Below are 16,739 nucleotides of genomic sequence, written 5' to 3' on the forward strand. Positions count from 1 at the left end.
GTCAAGTAGTTAGATCTGCTTCTGGGTGTTGGCTCTCAGAGGCTAGAACATTTCGGCTCAGTTCCATGTGGTCTGTGATCTTCTAGCAAGTTGCCCAGATTTATTATCATGGTGGAGGTAGGTGCCCGCAAGAGAATGGAAATACACAAAGCCTCTTGGGGACTAATACCAGAATTGGTGCTACTGCCTAGTTCTTTTGACCAAAGTAAGTCACAAGTCCTGCCCACACTTGAGGAGCTGGGAAATAGACTCTATCTCTTATGTAAGGTGTTATAAAATCATATTGCAAGGGACATTATTACAGGGATGAATAAAAAATTAGGACCAATTTTTCAACCAATTTACCATACCTACTATGAACCTAGGTTAATTTTCTACAATAAAAATGAAGTAATATGGTTTAAAAAATAAAGTTTATTTTTATAAACATGCAGGTACAGAAATTAATCATTCCTTGCATTTCAGAAGATGTCCTTGTACTGTCAAGTCCAGAACCAATAGAACACTGTGGGGAAATAAATATGCCCCACATAACTTAAAGTTCCCGTTTTGTTAGGACATCATGGATTGCACATATTTTTGGTGGAATGAATGTTAGCGATATTGATGGGTCAGCTGAAGAAAGTGACACAGGATATTATAAATGTCTATGTCAGTTTCTATACCCAGCTCCATTGAAGTGATACAGGACTTCAAGACTTTCCATGTGTCTCATTCCTTTGTGAAGTAAATAACACTAACTTTTCCTACAAAATCAGAATCCTAGAAAGCAGCATTTTTAGAAAAAATAAGAAAACTTCAGGACAACAAAAGTCTAAACAGGAAATATTCAATGTATAGTGTATCCTGGTGTGTAATGATTTACCCAGTGATTGCAATAGCATTATCAAAAGTCAGCTGTCAATAGATTTGAGTACCGTCATGTTTTCCTTTCTGTGGAAAGAACAGAAAAAAAAATAATTGACTGTAGAAATCTCAGTAAATAATTGGCAATCAGTGACTGACTTTAGGCAAAATATATGTTCTTAATTTGGGTACATTTAGTTCACATCAGTTCTGACTTTGCCATTACCAAAGAGTATACATGTCTAGTTAGATTTTCTTTGATATCCTAATGCTGTAATTCTTCTTACATGCTTTTTGTTTTCAATTACAGTAGAATGTGTGCATTGACTGAATCCACAGGGATGAATCCTCCACCTCATCCCAACTCCCTCTCTATAATCCTCTATTAGTTTCCTACTGCTGCTATAACAAATTGTCACAAATTAGGTAGCTTAAAACAACACCGATTTATTATCTTATAGTTCTGAAGGCCAGACATCTGAAATGAATCTCACTAAGCTAAAGTCAGTGTGTCAACAGGCTGCATTCCTTTCTGGAGGCTCTAAGGAGACTCCATTTTTTTGCCTTTTTCAGCTCCTCCAGGCTGCCTGCATTTCTTAGCTCATGTCCTCCCACTTCCACTTTTAAGGACTCTTGTGATTACATTGGATCCACCCAGATAACCTGGAATAATTTCCCCATTTTAAAGTCAGATGATTGCAAACCTTAATTCTATCTTCTACCTTTGTCATGCAACAACATATTCACAGGTTCCAGGGATTAGGACGTGGACATCTTTGGGAGCCATAATTGTGCCTGCCACAAACCCAAACCCATATCACCTCTTTTCTCAGCTTATGTTAAATATTGATGCCTAGTGGTATGAACCAATTCTTCCCAAGAGAGGCTTTGTAGTACATGTTTATATTAAGCAGAGGTTCTTTATGAAGACAAATGGCATCTTCCCAATGCAAACTCTAGAAATGTTAACTGTATTACCATTGAAATGTAAAAGAACGTATCATGGTTTTATCAGCCATAAGAAGGGTCACTTGAAAGAGTAGATTTCAGATATTTTTATATACTATGAATGAACTATACTCAGAGACAATTAAATGCATCATGCTTAATTATTGATAGGTTCCTTGATTTATTATAGACCTTCTGCAAGTCTACTGCTTATTTTTACCACTTTATTTGCAAAATGTTTGATAATAATTGCTTCTTATTTTGAGGTAGGGATCAATGTCATGAGTTAATTTTTTTAAACTAAATAAAGGTAAGCAAGATTAGTCTTTGTTCTCAACTTAAAACAAACTAGTAAAAAAATGATTCTGCCCATTTACAAACAGATATGAGACTTACTTAAATCCTGTTATTTAATTCTTTATACTCCCAGAGAACAAGCATGGTCTAATTCAGTGTATAATGAAATATGACAGGCTGAAGGTGGGAGTTCTAAAGCCAGAGAAAAAGAATAATCAACTAAAAAATATAAATGGGGAAAGAAAAGAGACCTGGGAAGAAAGGAGAGAGTAGCTATTGCAATACAATGGGAGAAAGCATTAATTTCCTTGGGGATTAAACAGTGGTTAAATAGTAGCTGCCTTCTTTTTTACTTGATATGACTTAATTTAAAATATTGATATAAAATGTATAATGTTATATTTGAAAGCATAAGGAAATATGAGAATAAATAAATGCTGACTTGGAAGTTGGATTATTATATGAGGCAGCAGCTCTTTTGCTGTGTATTCCATTTATAAAAACTATCTTTGTCTCCATTAAGAAATGTTCACTCAAAAAATGATGTGGGATGTGTAGATATTCCCATTACCAGTAGAAGTCTGAGAGGAAGAAATAAATAGTCATGAGCTACTTATTAGCTTACTATTTATATAGTTAATGAACACTAACTATATTCAGATAAATCTTGGTGTATTAGTCAGGGTTCCCTAGAGGGACAGAACTAACAGGATATAGATATATAGATATATATATGGAAACAGGAGTTTATTACGTATTAACTTATATGATCACAAGGTCCCACAATAGGCTGTCTGCAAGCTTGAGAAGCAAGGAGAGCCAGTCCAATCCCCAAAACTGAAGACATTGGAGTCTGATATTTGAGGGCAAGAAGCATTCAACACGGGAGAAAGATGTAGGCTGGGAGGCTAGGCCAGTCTCACCTTCTCACGTTTTTCTACCCACTTTATATTTGCTGGAAGCTGATTAGATTGTGCCCACCAGATTAAGTGTAGGTCTGCCTTCCCCAGCCCTCTGACTCAAACGTTAATCTCCTTTGACAACACCCTCACAGACACACCCAGGATCAAGACTTTGCATCCTTCAAACCAATCAAGTTGAAACTCAGTATTAACCATCACATGTCCACCCGTTGTCAATTTGAACCCATACACATCTCCTTAAATTATAATTTTCAAATAAAGACAATAATGAGGTCATAATTATGTCTTACATAATACAAGTATCCTTCGTACAACTGGAAACGCACCAATCCCCAACCCAAATACTATTACATAAAGTCAACAATACTTAAATGCTGACATGAAGTCAATAAATCTTATGTCACATGATAAAGGAAAAGGAAATTAAATGAAGATATTTTCTTAGTACAAGTGTATACACGCACAAACAAGTTTTTAACAAAAGAAGGGGGAAATACTCATGACAGTTACAGTCCTCGTTTCTGCAGCTGGTCACGTAATCGTAGCTGGTATTGATGACTACCTTCTACCACCCATTCTGTACTCCCTTTGCCTTCAGCAAGCACCTCAGCAGGTCATGGTTTTTCTCCTGGTGGAGTGACCCAAACCTTCATTCCTGAAGGGTCTCAACCATTTGTAGACCTGCCTGGATTGGGCTATTATAGTTTCCCATTGATCTTAATCACAGGGCATTGTAATACTAAGAGATGCCCTAATGGATCTCCTGTGTTCCATGCATACTCTTCCTTACCTGAGTTATGGAGTAGTAGACTGATTTCTGGATCATTCTCAGCAAATTCCATTTTCACAGAACAGCAGAGACTACACATTGCTGTCCTGTGTAATTCAAGAATGGTTCTACTTAATCACTAACAAGCAACCAGTGTGACTGTGAGAAGAAGACATTTTGAGAGACGGAATTAATTTGCTTCTACAAAAGAGATAGGGGTAAGTAGAAAAGTAATCTCTCCTAATTTCAATAAGGTTTTTTCAGTATCTCACAAGGCAATGTTAAAGACATTTAGAAAAGCAGGTTTTGGGACAAGCTGATTCAGAAGGATTAACCGTAGATCACACCACATTTTAAGTCTTTACCAGTATTCAGAATAAAGTAATTAAAATATGAAGTTTATTACGTATGTATATTAAGTATCTGCTTGTGTTCTGTAAGACATAATGAATTCCAAATGACTTTGATAAAATAGCTACATTTTCTATAAAATGAGATTAAAACGGAGAGCAAAAATATGTACATTTAGAAACCAAAATAAGTAATTCAAATGTTTCTCTTGTGAAACAACTGGGAACTAAGTGGCAAGACTACATTTGACCAGAAGCTGAATGATTTTGCAACATAATACCCTAACTTGGTGGTTTTCAATCAAGGGTTATTTTGGCCTACAGGGCATATTTGGCAGTGTCTGGAGACATTTTTGATAGTCACAATTGGGAGGATGCTATCAGCATCTACTGGATAGAAGACAGAGATATTGCTGAATATCCCACACACAGCAAAGGCTACTCACAACAAAGAATTATCTTGTTCAAAGTTTCAACTGTGCTGAGATTGAGAAAAAAATTAACAAATTGTGTGTTACAGGAATGTATTAAAATAAATAATATTAGCATCTAAAGTTTCCCTTCAACCACATTCTGTCCCAGATCTTTATTAGAATATTATGTTCCATTTTAGGGTATTACCCTTCAGAATGTATAGATTTAAATGATCGTAATGATTGTCCATGTCTTGGTCTTCTGCTTATAGAAGTAACATTTAGTTATTGCTCTGTCTCTCACTTATTTAGAAGACCTGAAAATAATTCATGCCTTTTTTGAAGGCAGGTTCTGTGTCTTGGGTATCTAAGATACCTGGATTTTTTTAATGCCTCACAAATACACTGTCTGATAAACAGGTTAAAAAAGAAAGCTGAATAAAGATTAAGTTGAATGTTTTAGAGAATTAAGTCAGTTCTCAATTATGTGTTAAAAGAAAATCTCTAAAAGTTAAAACACATAGAAAAATATCCAACGTACCCAAAATACAAATACCACAAAACTCTTAATGAATGAGCCAAAACTCTTACATTACCAACATCAAACTATCCCAAAGGCTGAAAATGTTTTAATAATATGCATCTTATAGCTAGAAATATGGTAAAAAATAAAGAATGAAGAATTTCAAAGCAAAATAAATCTTCACGTCACTTGAAGTAGACAACAGTTAGAAAGGGGAAAAGGTGCTGGAAATGAAGTTAGAAGTAATCATTTTAAAGAGTGGGAATGACAAGCAAGTTTTTGTGGTGAGAAGAGTTTGTTTTCATGAGACCACATTGAACAAAATGACACAGTGGAACCATTTTGTGTGGTCCTGTTCATATTTCCATTGGATAGACACTGTACTGATTCTACCATATGCTTTGCAGCCAAATATGACAAAATGTAACCTCAAGCAAAAATATATATAAAATATTGTTTGTTATTTAAATTTTAAAACAAGTATTATATTCAGAACAAGAACCACACAGCAGTTAAGTATTATAAAACATACTCTACGTATGAGCATAGCTTCAGTCTAAACATTTTCTAAATGTTCTTTGATGAGAAGATTTAATTTAAAATATGTTTTAATTTATTCACCTGCTCTATTTCACAAATGCAATAAATTCTACTTTGATAATGTATTATCTGATAACTAAAAGTGCATAATTTGTATTATTTTAAGGTAATGTGACCTGGAAATGGGTAAAATGTGGGAAATCCTCAGAAAATACTTTTTATCTAATAGCTAGTAGTTTCAATCTCTTTACCAACAAAATCTGTTCCCAATAAAATACCAATACAAAATCAAGGATCTTCTTAGAGTTTCCTTCCCCAGAATGTAAGGAGAAGCAAAACCCAACTGCATCAACTCTTGAATAATTAGGGATTAACCATGGTCAGCATGTTTCTAAATCAATGCCTTTCTCAAATCTGGAAAATTATCTGCCATTGTTTCTTCAAATATGGCAACTGCCATTCCTCTCTAGTCCTCCCTATCCTATCCTGGAACTCCTCATGAAACAAATGTTAGACTTCTTCATTTTACTTTCCATGTTTTTTTAACCCCTCTTTTCTACTTTTATTTTTTTTCCTCTGTGCTACGTTCATTTTACCTCCCCAGACCTTCCATCTCACTAACTCCTTCTTTGGCTGTGTCTGACATACAGCTTAACTTATTGTATTAGCCAGGGCTCTCCAGAGAAACAGAACCAACAGGAGATAGACAGATATCGATACAGAGATTTATTCTAGAAATTGGCTCACGTAATGATGGAGACTCATGATCTGATATCTTCAAGCTGGGAAACCAGAAAAGCCAGCAGTGTAAGTCAGTTGAGGTTTACTAGCCTGAGAATTGGTATTGGAGCTGGTGGTGTAAGTAACATTCCAAATCCAAAGGCCTAAAAACCAAGAGTGCCAATGCCCTACAGCAGGAGAAGATGGATGTCCCCACTCAAACAAAGATCAAATTTTCCCTTCCTCCACTTTTTTGTTCTATTTGGAGCCTCAATGGATTGGATGAGGCTCACCCAAACTGATAAAGGTTATCTTTACTCAGTCTACTGATTCAAATGCTAATCTCTTCTGGGAACAGCTTCACAGACACACCCAGAAATAATGTTTTACTAGCTATCTGAGTAGCCCTTAACCCAGTCAATATGACACATAAAATTAAACATCACACCTATCCACTGAGCTCTGTATCTCCAATGATTATATATTGCATTTCTAAAAGTTCTCCAGTTATTTCCCAAATCTAACTTTTCTTTTTTGATAGAAAAGTTGGCTTTATTTTTTATTCCTTCTTTCATGTCCTTATTTATTTTAAAATATTAGTTGATGATTTTTGTTTACCATTTAAATCATGAAAGAACAAAATTCCAGCTAATTAAGTGGATCATGCTGATATGGGACATTGCCTCCTCACTTCAAACAGATTAACTATGCAGAATAAAACAGTACAAAGAAAATTAAATTGCTGAGTTATAAATTAAGAGAAATTTGCAGGTGCTACAAATAAAGGTGGAACATGAAGAGTGGTGTTGTGAGTCAAATTGTATCCCTACGAAACTCACACATTGAAGTCTTAACCCTCAGTGCCTCAGAATGTGGCCTGATTTGGAAATAGGTCTATTACAATGTAATTAGTAGTTAGGATAAGGTCATCATGGAGTAAGGTGAGACCCTACTTCAATAGGACTGGTATCTTTTTAAGAGAGGAAATTTGAACAAAGGCGCACACATGCAGGAGAATACCATGTGAAGATGAAGGCAGGGATTATGCTTCTACACACCATGGAACACCAGAGATTGCTAACAAAGGATCAGAAGCTAAGGGGGAGGCATGGAAAAGATTCTTCCTCATAGACCACATAATAAACCAGTTTTACCAATAGCTTGATCTCAGGCTTCTAACCTCTAGAATTGTGAGACAATAAATTTTTTGTTTTTTAAGCCACCTAGTCTGTGGCACTTTGTTATGGCAACACTAGCAAACTAATACAAATGGTAAACTAAGAGGCCTAAGCCATCGGGCTCACTGGATAATCAGGACCAGTGATTAGTCTTACAGGCTGGGAGCTAGGGCTTTAAGGCTGAGAAAGAAAATAATTCAAAGATAGAACTTGTGCCCCCAGGATGGTAAAAACTGAGCTAGGAGCCTAGAAGTCCTTTTTTGTAAGTAAAAACAGACTAGAGAAATTCTACTTACTGAGCTAAGGAAATTTTTTAAAAGTTTATCTTCTGAGAGGCTTAAGCGAAAAAAAAAGTTATCTTGGACAACTAGAATTCCAATTTTTTTTCTTTGCCACATGAGATTATATTTTATTTAAAAACTCAAAGGAGACAGAGTGTGGAGAGATACCTGTCCACTCTCAGGCACAAACCTGTGTGCACACATCCTCCAGTGTCCTGCATGGCCTCTTACATCAAGAGTTGGCTCAGACTCTGGCTGTGGCTCCATCAGAAAATGCAAGGCACAGGCCATGAGCTAGGAAGGGAGCCTTGCAGCTTGGACCCGAGCACAGAAGGACATGCATGGTGGCTCGTACTCATATTGGAAGGCAGAACCATCACAATGCCTCTTTGGGGGTTTCCAGACAGCGCAGGGCACCTGGACTCCCTTGCTAGCTCCAGTTCTTGGAGAAAGCCACTGATTCTTGCTGGGCAACCCTAGCTCCTTGAACTCCAGGATGTGTTTCTGGGACCTGTTCACAAGAGCCTGATGTGGACTGGGGACATGGCCAAGGGGCAAGAGGCTGGGGCTATAGCTCTGGAGTGGGGAGTTGGATGTATGGCTAAGGTGTGGAGCTGGGGTGCAGGGGACCAGGGGCTGAGCAGATGGCTGATAGGGGCAGAGAGCTGCTCCTCTGCCAAAGTCTTTGCTAATGCATAACAAAGGTGACCATTGCTCCAGTTCCCAATAATTTTCTCATCTCCATCTGAGACCACCTCAGCCTGGACTTCATTGTCCATATCACTATCAACATTTTGGTTACTGCAATTTGACAAGTCTCTAGGGAGTTCTTAACTTTCCCTCATCTTCCTGTCTTCTGTGCCCTCCAAACTATTCCAGCCTTTGCCTGTTACCCAGTTCCAAAGCTGCTCGCACATTTTCAGGTATCTTAACAGCAATGTCCCAATTCCTGGTACCAATTTTCTGTACTAGTCTATTCTTACACTGCTATAAAGAACTACCCGAGACTGGGTAATTTATATAGAAAAGAGGTTTAATTGGTTCATAATTCCACAGGCTGTACAGGAATCATGGCTGGGGAGGTCTCAGGAAACTTGCAGTCATGGTGGAAGAGGAAGAAGGCACACCTTCACATGGCCAGAGCAAGAGGAAGAGAGAGCAGGTGATGGTGCTACACACTTTTAAACAACCAGGTCTCATGAGAACTCACTCACTATCATGAGAACAACAATGGGGAAATCTGCCCCCATGATCCAGTCACCTCCCACCAGGCCCCTTCTCCAACACTGGGGATTACAATTCAACATGAGATTTGGGTGGAGACACAATCCAAACCATGTCACTTATACTACCTTTTTATTTTTTTATTCACCATTATTTTTAAAATTATTTTCCCCTTCATATATGTGGATGTATACATAATTTCTATTATTTAAGTGGTGGAATGGAAGACTTTTCACCCTAAAGTGATAAGATCATTTAAGAGAGAGTTTGAGATAAGCATGTATATTTAAAATGTTCAGATGGATAAAGGAAAAAATAGAAACTATAAGAATAGGACAGCATGACAAAGGGATAGATGTTTTATACAGAATAAAATCAAAATTCTAAAAGTAAAAATATAATTGTTATAATTAAAAACTCAATGCAAGTTAAATAATAGGATAGATATGATTGAAGATATAATTTAAAAACTTGACCTAATGAGACGAAATTGCCCAACAGAGAAATAAAGATGTATAAAATAGAAAAAAAAGTTAAGAGACAGAGAAAAGGATAAGAGAGCCAATAAATAAATAATAAGTGTCACAGAAGGAGATGATATATGAGAAATAACATCCAGAGGGATAATGACTAAGAATTTTCCAGAGATGGCTAAATATAGGAATATTTAAATGAATTCTGAGAAGATTTTTAAAAATCTATGCGTGTACATATACTAGCAGTTAAAGAATATCCAATTCAAAGAGAAAACCTCAGAAGCACTGGAGGTTTGGAGATAAAAAGTCTGATTACCTAAAGAGATACAGCAATTAGACTGACAGTAGACATCTTAAAAGTAATCATGGAACCACAAGATGGGAGAACAATACTTTTGAAATAATGACAAAAAAATTTAACTGCTAGTCTAGAACTGTATATCAAACTAAACTATCATTCAAAGACAAAAGTAAAATAAATATCTTTTTAGATTAATAATGACTAAAGGAGTTTACCAGTGACAGACCCTTAAAAAAGGAACTTTGGAAGATGTACTTCAGGAAGTAGGAAAATTGTCTGTGAAGGACAGCTTAAAATGAAAGAAGAAATAATGAGCAAAAAAGAAGATTAATTTTTAAAACATTATCTAAAAGAATAATAACATATAAGGCATTTAATATATAGAGTAAAAAAACTAGCAACAATAATACGTAAGATAAAAGGGAGAATCAGACCAGGAATTCTTTCTTGTGAGGAAACTAAAGATGCCTATTAACTTTAAATTAATAAATTAAATATAAATACATTTTTGAAACTTCAAGGTAACCACTTAAATAATAGAAATTATATGTACTTCCAAATATGTGAAAGGAAAAGATAATTAAAAATGATGGTGAATAAACAAATAAAAAGGTATCATAAGTAATTCCAAATATATCATAAATTTGCATAAATGCAAATAGATTAAATTCATTGATTACAATACAAGAGAATATTATATAAAAACTAAAAATAAAACCAGCTATCTGCTATTCACAATGGATGCCTTTCAAACAAAATTATGCAAAAAAAAATGAAGGGTTGGAAAACTACTAAATACCAGGCAATAGTAATAAACGGGAAATTCATTCTTAAATTATTGATGTTTTATTGATGCTCATTTCCTCTTGTTTAGTCCTCAATGGCCACGGAGAGCATAGAGGTGATATTTGAAAGAGAACAAATTGCAATAATCACTGTTCCATATATTGAGGTCAGATTTTTGACATCTGAGAGGTGTTAACACAAATGTTAAGGTATTAAATTTCTCCCTCCGACCTCCCTAACTCTGCATCTCAAGTTCTCCATCTTCCACATGATTCTTGATAAATTCTCCAGCCTATATTGACTTTATCTTCTCTGATCCCTTATAGCCCTTATGGTCTACATTATTTGCTTTAACAATAAACTATGTGTTGTTTTACAATGTTTACTACCAGCTAGAGTTTAAACCCCAAACTGCTTATCACAGAGGTACAACAGCACATGGCATCTAATTCATAAATACATGCTGAATTGAACTACAGGATGAAAACTTTTCTACCTGAAATTCAGTGGTATTCACAATGAATTCTCAATAAATTCTGAAAAAATAATATAAATACTAAGAAAATTTACCTTCAAAAACATCATAAAGTAACAAAACAGATTTTAAAAATCTTTATACTCTGACTTTTTGTTTCTTAGAAGCCTTATTATGAACAATAATTGCTACTTTGGTGAAATTATTTTTATTTTTATTTTTTATTTTTCTTAATTTTTATGAGTACATAATATGTTTATACATTTATGGGATACATGAGATATCTTGGTACAGGCATACAATGTACAATAATCTCATCAGGATAAATGGGGTATTCATCACTTCAAGCATTTATCATTTCTTTATGTTGCAAGTATTCCAATTATATTTTTTCTGTTATTTTATAATGTACAATAAATAATCATTGACTGTAATCACCCTGTTGCGCTATCAAATACTAGATCTTATTCATTCTATCTAATGACATTTTTGTACCCATTACCCATCCCCACCTTTCCCTGACCCCACTACCCCTCCCAGCCTCCAGTAACCATCATTCTACTTTATATCCATGGGTTCAATTGTTTTACTTGTTAGCTCCCACAAATGAATGAGAACATGTGAAGTTTGTCTTTCTGTGCCTGACTTATTTAACTTAACATAATAACCTTCAATTCCATCCAGTTATTGCAAATAATAGGATCTCTTTCTTTTTTGTGGCTAAATAGTGATCCATTGTGTATATATACCGCATGCTTTTTTATCCATTCATCTGTTGATGGACACTGAGGTAGCTTCCAAATCTTGAGAGGTGCAGATACATCTTCGATATACTGATTTCCTTTCTTTAGGCTACATACTTAAGCAGTGGGATTGCTGGATCATATGGTAGTTCTATTTTTGGCCTTTTGAGGAACCACCATACTGTTCTCCATGGTAGCGATACTAATTTACATTTCCACCAACAGTGTTTAAGGGTTCCCTTCTCTCCACATCCTCACCAGCATTCCATATTGCCTGTCTTTAGGATAGAAGCCACTTTAACTGGAGTGAGATGATAGCTCATTGTAATTTTGACTTGCATTTCTCTGATGATCAATTATGTTGAGCACCTTTTCATGTACTTGTCTGCCATATGTATGTCATCTATTAAGAAATACCTATTCAGATCTGTAGCCCATTTTTAACTGGATTATTAGAATGTTTCCTATTGAGTTGCTTGAGCACCTTATATATTCTGGTTATTAATCCCTTGTCAGATAGATAGTTTGTAAATATTTTCTCCCATTCTGTGGGTTGTCTCTTCACTTTGTTGATTGCTTCCTTTGCTGTGCAGGAGCTTTTTAACTTGTTGTTGTTCCTTTGGTCCATTTTTGATTTGGTCGTCTGTGCTTTTGGGGTATTACTCAAGGAATCTTTGCCCAGATCAATTGCCTGGAGAGTTTTCTAAATATTTTCTATCAGTAGTTTAAAAGCTTTAGGCCTCAGATTTAAGTCTTTAATTAATTTTCATTTGATTTTTGTATATAGTGAGAGATAGGGGTCTAGTTTCATTCTTCTGCATATAGATATCTAGTTTCTCTAGCACCATTTATTAAAGAGACTATCCTTTTCCCCATGTATGTTTTGGCACCTTTGTTAAAAATGAGTTCACTGTAGATGTATGGATTTATTTCTGGGTTCTCTATTCTGTTTCATTGGTCTACGTGTCTGTTTTCATGTCAATTCCATACTGTTTTGGTTACAATATCTCTGTAGCATAATTTGAAGTCAAGTAATGTGATTCCTCCAGTTTTAGTCTTTTTGTTCAGGATGGCTTTGAATATTCTGGGTCATTTGTGGTTCCATATAAATTTTAGGATTGTTTTTTCTATTTCTATAAAGAATGTCATTGGTACACTGATGGGGATTGCATTTAATCTGTAGAGTGCTTTGGGTCCTATGGACATTTTAACAATCTTGATTCTTCCAATCCATAAATATGGAATATCTTTCCATTTTTATGCTCTCTTCAATTAGTTGCATCAATGTTCTCTAGTTTTCATTGCAGAGATCTTTCACTTATTTGTTTAAGTTTATTCCTAAGTATCTTATTTTATTTGCAGCTATTGCAGATGGGATTACTTTCGTGATTTCTTTTTCAGATTGTTCACTATTGGCATATGGAAATGCTACTGATTTTTGTATGCTGATTTTGTATCCTGCAACTTTGCTGAATTTGTTTATCAGTTCTAATAGCATTTTGGTGCAGTCTTTAGGATTTTCTGAGTATAAGATCATATCTTCTGCAAGCAAGGATAATTTGACTCTTCCTTTCCAATTTGGATGCCCTTTATTTTTTCCTCTTGTCTGATTGCTCTAGCTAGGACTTCCAGTACTATGCTGAATAACAGTGATGAAAGTTGTCATCCTTGTCATGTTCCACCTCTTAGAAAAAAGGCTTTCAGCTTTTTCCTATTCATATGATACTAGCTGTTGGTCTGTCATATATGGTTTTTACGGTGTTGAGGTATGTTCCCTCTTTACTCAGTTTTTTAGAGTTTTTATCATGAAGGGATATTGAATTTTACCAAATGTTTTTCAGCATCAATTGAAGTGATCACATGGTTTTTGTCCTTCACTCTGCTGATATGATATAGCACACTGATTAATTAGTATTTGTTGAACCATCTTTTTATTACTGAGATAAATCCCATTTGGTTATAAAGAATAATTTTTTAATTGTTGTTGAATTCAGTTTACCAGGCTTTTGTTGAAGATTTTTGCACCAATGTTATAAGGCCTATAATTTTGTCTTTTTGATGTGTGATATGGTTGGGCTCTGTGTCCCCATCCAAATATCATCTCAAATTGTAATCCTCACATGTCAGGAGCGGGGCCTGGTGAGAGGTGATTGAATCATGAGGCAGACTTCTCCCTTGCTGTTCTTGTGATAGTGAGTGAGTTCTCAAGAAAGCTGGTTGTTTGAAAGTGTGTGGCATTTCCCCCTTTGTTCTCTCTCTCTCTTCTGCCGCCATGGTAAGACACGCTTGCTTCCCCTTCACCTTCCACTGTGATTGTAAGTTTCCTGAGGCCTTCCAGTCATGCTTCCTGTTAAGCTTGCTGAACTGTGAGTCAATGAAACCTCTTTTCTTCATAAATTACCCAGTCTCAGGTAGTTCTTTATAGCAGTGTGAAAACAGACTAATACAATGTCTAGTTATGGTATCAGGGTAATATTGACTTCACAGAATGAGTTTGGAAGTGTTCCCTTCTTCTCTATTTCTTGGAATAGTTTGGTATTAGCTCTTCATTAAATATTTGGTAAACTTCAGGAGTGAAGCCATCAGGTCCCTGGTTTTTCTTTGCTGGGAGGAATTTTGTTACAGCTTCAATCTCATTACTTGTTATTGGTCTGTTCAAGTTTTGGATTTCTTCACAGTTCAATCTTGATAAGTTAAATATATCTAGGAATTTCTCCATTTATTCCAGGTTTTCCAACTTATTGGCAGATAATTGCTTATAGTAGTCTCTAATGATCCTTTGAATTTCTGCAGTATCAGCTGTAATGATGTCTTTTTCATCTCTGATTTTACTTATTTGGGTCTTCACTTTTTTTCTTAGTCTGACTAAAATGTTTTTCAATGTTTTTATCTTTTCAAAAACCAACTTTTTATTTTATTGATTTTTTGTGTTTTTTCTTATTTTAAATTTAACTTTTATTTTAAGTTCAGAGGTACATGTGCAGGTTTTTTATATAGGTAAACTTGTGTCATGGAGGTTTATTGTACAGATTACTTCATCACCCAGGTATTAAGCCTAATACCCATTAGAGGACCTTTTTCTTGACCCTATTCCTGCCCCTACCCTCCACCCCATCCTCTGATAGGCCCCAGTGTCTGTTGTTCCCCTCTATGTATCCGTGTGTTCTCATCATTTAGCTCCTACATATAAGTGAGAATATGTGGTATTTGGTTTTCTGTTCCTGTGTTAGTTTGCTAAGGATAATGGCATCCACCTCCATCCATGTGGCTGCAAGGGAAATGATCTCATTCTCTTTTATGGCTACGTAGTATGCCATGGTGTATATGTACCACATTTTCTTTATCCAGTCTACTCTTGATGGGCATCTAGGTTGATTCTATGTCTTTGCTATTGTGAATAGTGCTGCAATGAACATACATGTGCATGTGTCTTTATGATAAAACTACTTATATTCCTTTGGGTATATACCCAGTATTGGAATTTCTGGGTCCAGTGGTATTTCTGTTTTTAGGTCTTTGAGGAATCATCACATTGCTTTCCACAATGGATGAATTAATATCCACTCCCACCAACAGTGTAAAAGTGTTCCTTTTTCTCCACAAGTTCACCAGCATCTCTTAATTTTTGACTTTTTAATAATAGCTGTTGGTATTTCTGTTTTTAGGTCTTTGAGGAATTGTCACACTGCCTTTCACAATGGATGAACTAATTTACACTCCCACCAACAGTATGAGAGCATTCCTTTTTCTCCACAAGTTCACCAGCATCTGTTATGTTTTGACTTTTTAATAGCCATTCTGACTGGTGTGAGATGATATGTCATTGTGGTTTTGATTTGCATTTCTCTAATGATCAGTGATATGAAAAAAGTTTCATATGATTGTTAGCCATATGTATGCCTTCTTTTGAGATGTGTCTGTTCATGTCCTTTGCCCATTTTTTAATGGGGTTGCTTGTTTTGTTCTTATAAATTTGCTTAAGTTCCTTATAGATATTATATATTAGATCTTTGTCAGATGGATAGCTTACAAAAATTTGCTCCCATTCTCTAGGTTGTCTGTTCACTCTATTGCTAGTTTCTTTTGCTGTGCAAAAGTTATTTAGTTTAATTAGATTCCATTTGTCAATTTTTTCTTTGGTTGCAATTGCTTTCAGCATCTTCATCATGAAATCTTCGCCCATTCCTTTGTCCAGAATAGTATTGCCTAGGTTTTCTTCCAGGGTTGTTACAGTTCTTGTGTTTTACATTTAAGTCTTTAATCCATCTTGAGCTAATTTTTGTATATGGTATAAGGAAGGGGTATAGTTTCAATCTTCTGCATATGGCTAGCCAGCTATCCCAGCACCATTTATTAAATAGGGAGTCCTTTCCCCATTGTTTGTGTTTATCAGGTTTGTTAAAAATCAGATAGCTGTAGGTATGCAGCCTTATTTCTGGGTTCTCTAACCTGTTCCATTGGTCTATATGTCTGGTTTTGTACCAGTGGCATGTTGTTTTGGTTACTATAGGCTTTTAGTATAGTTTGAAGTTGGGTAGTGTGATATTTCCAGCTCTGTTCTATTTGTTTAGAATTGCCTTGGCTATTCAGACTTTATTTTTACTTTTTTGGTTCCATGAATTTTAAAATAGTTTCTTCTAGTTCTGTGAAGAATATCATTGGTAGTTGAATAGGACTAACTTTGAATCTATAAATTGCTTTGGGCAGTATGGCCATTTTAACGATATTGATCCTTCCTAGCCAAGTGCATGTAATATTTTTCCATTTGTTTGTGTCCTAATTTCTTTCAGCAGTGTCTTGTAGTTCTCCTTGTAGAGATCTTTCAGCTCCCTGGTTAGCTGTATTCCTAGGTATTTTTGTTCTTTTGTGACAATTGTGAATGGAATTGTGTTCCTGATTTGGTTCTCACCTGGACTGTTGTTGGTTTATAGGAGTGCTAGTAATTT

At 35.5% G+C, this 16,739-nt stretch overlaps 1 protein-coding gene across 1 annotated transcript in view; it reads right to left on the reverse strand.

Annotated features, from left to right (window-relative positions):
- Positions 1 to 814: 814 nt before the first annotated feature.
- Positions 815 to 16,739, reverse strand: part of ANAPC10 (anaphase promoting complex subunit 10) — a 203,368-nt gene continuing 187,443 nt past the window's right edge. The window contains exon 6 of the transcript XR_008502342.2: positions 815 to 933. The gene's annotated coding sequence lies outside the window, so the exon portion shown is untranslated. The remainder of the gene's footprint in view (positions 934 to 16,739) is intronic.

Source organism: Pongo pygmaeus, chromosome 3 (assembly GCF_028885625.2).
Source record: "Pongo pygmaeus isolate AG05252 chromosome 3, NHGRI_mPonPyg2-v2.0_pri, whole genome shotgun sequence".
Taxonomy (NCBI): domain Eukaryota; kingdom Metazoa; phylum Chordata; class Mammalia; order Primates; family Hominidae; genus Pongo; species Pongo pygmaeus.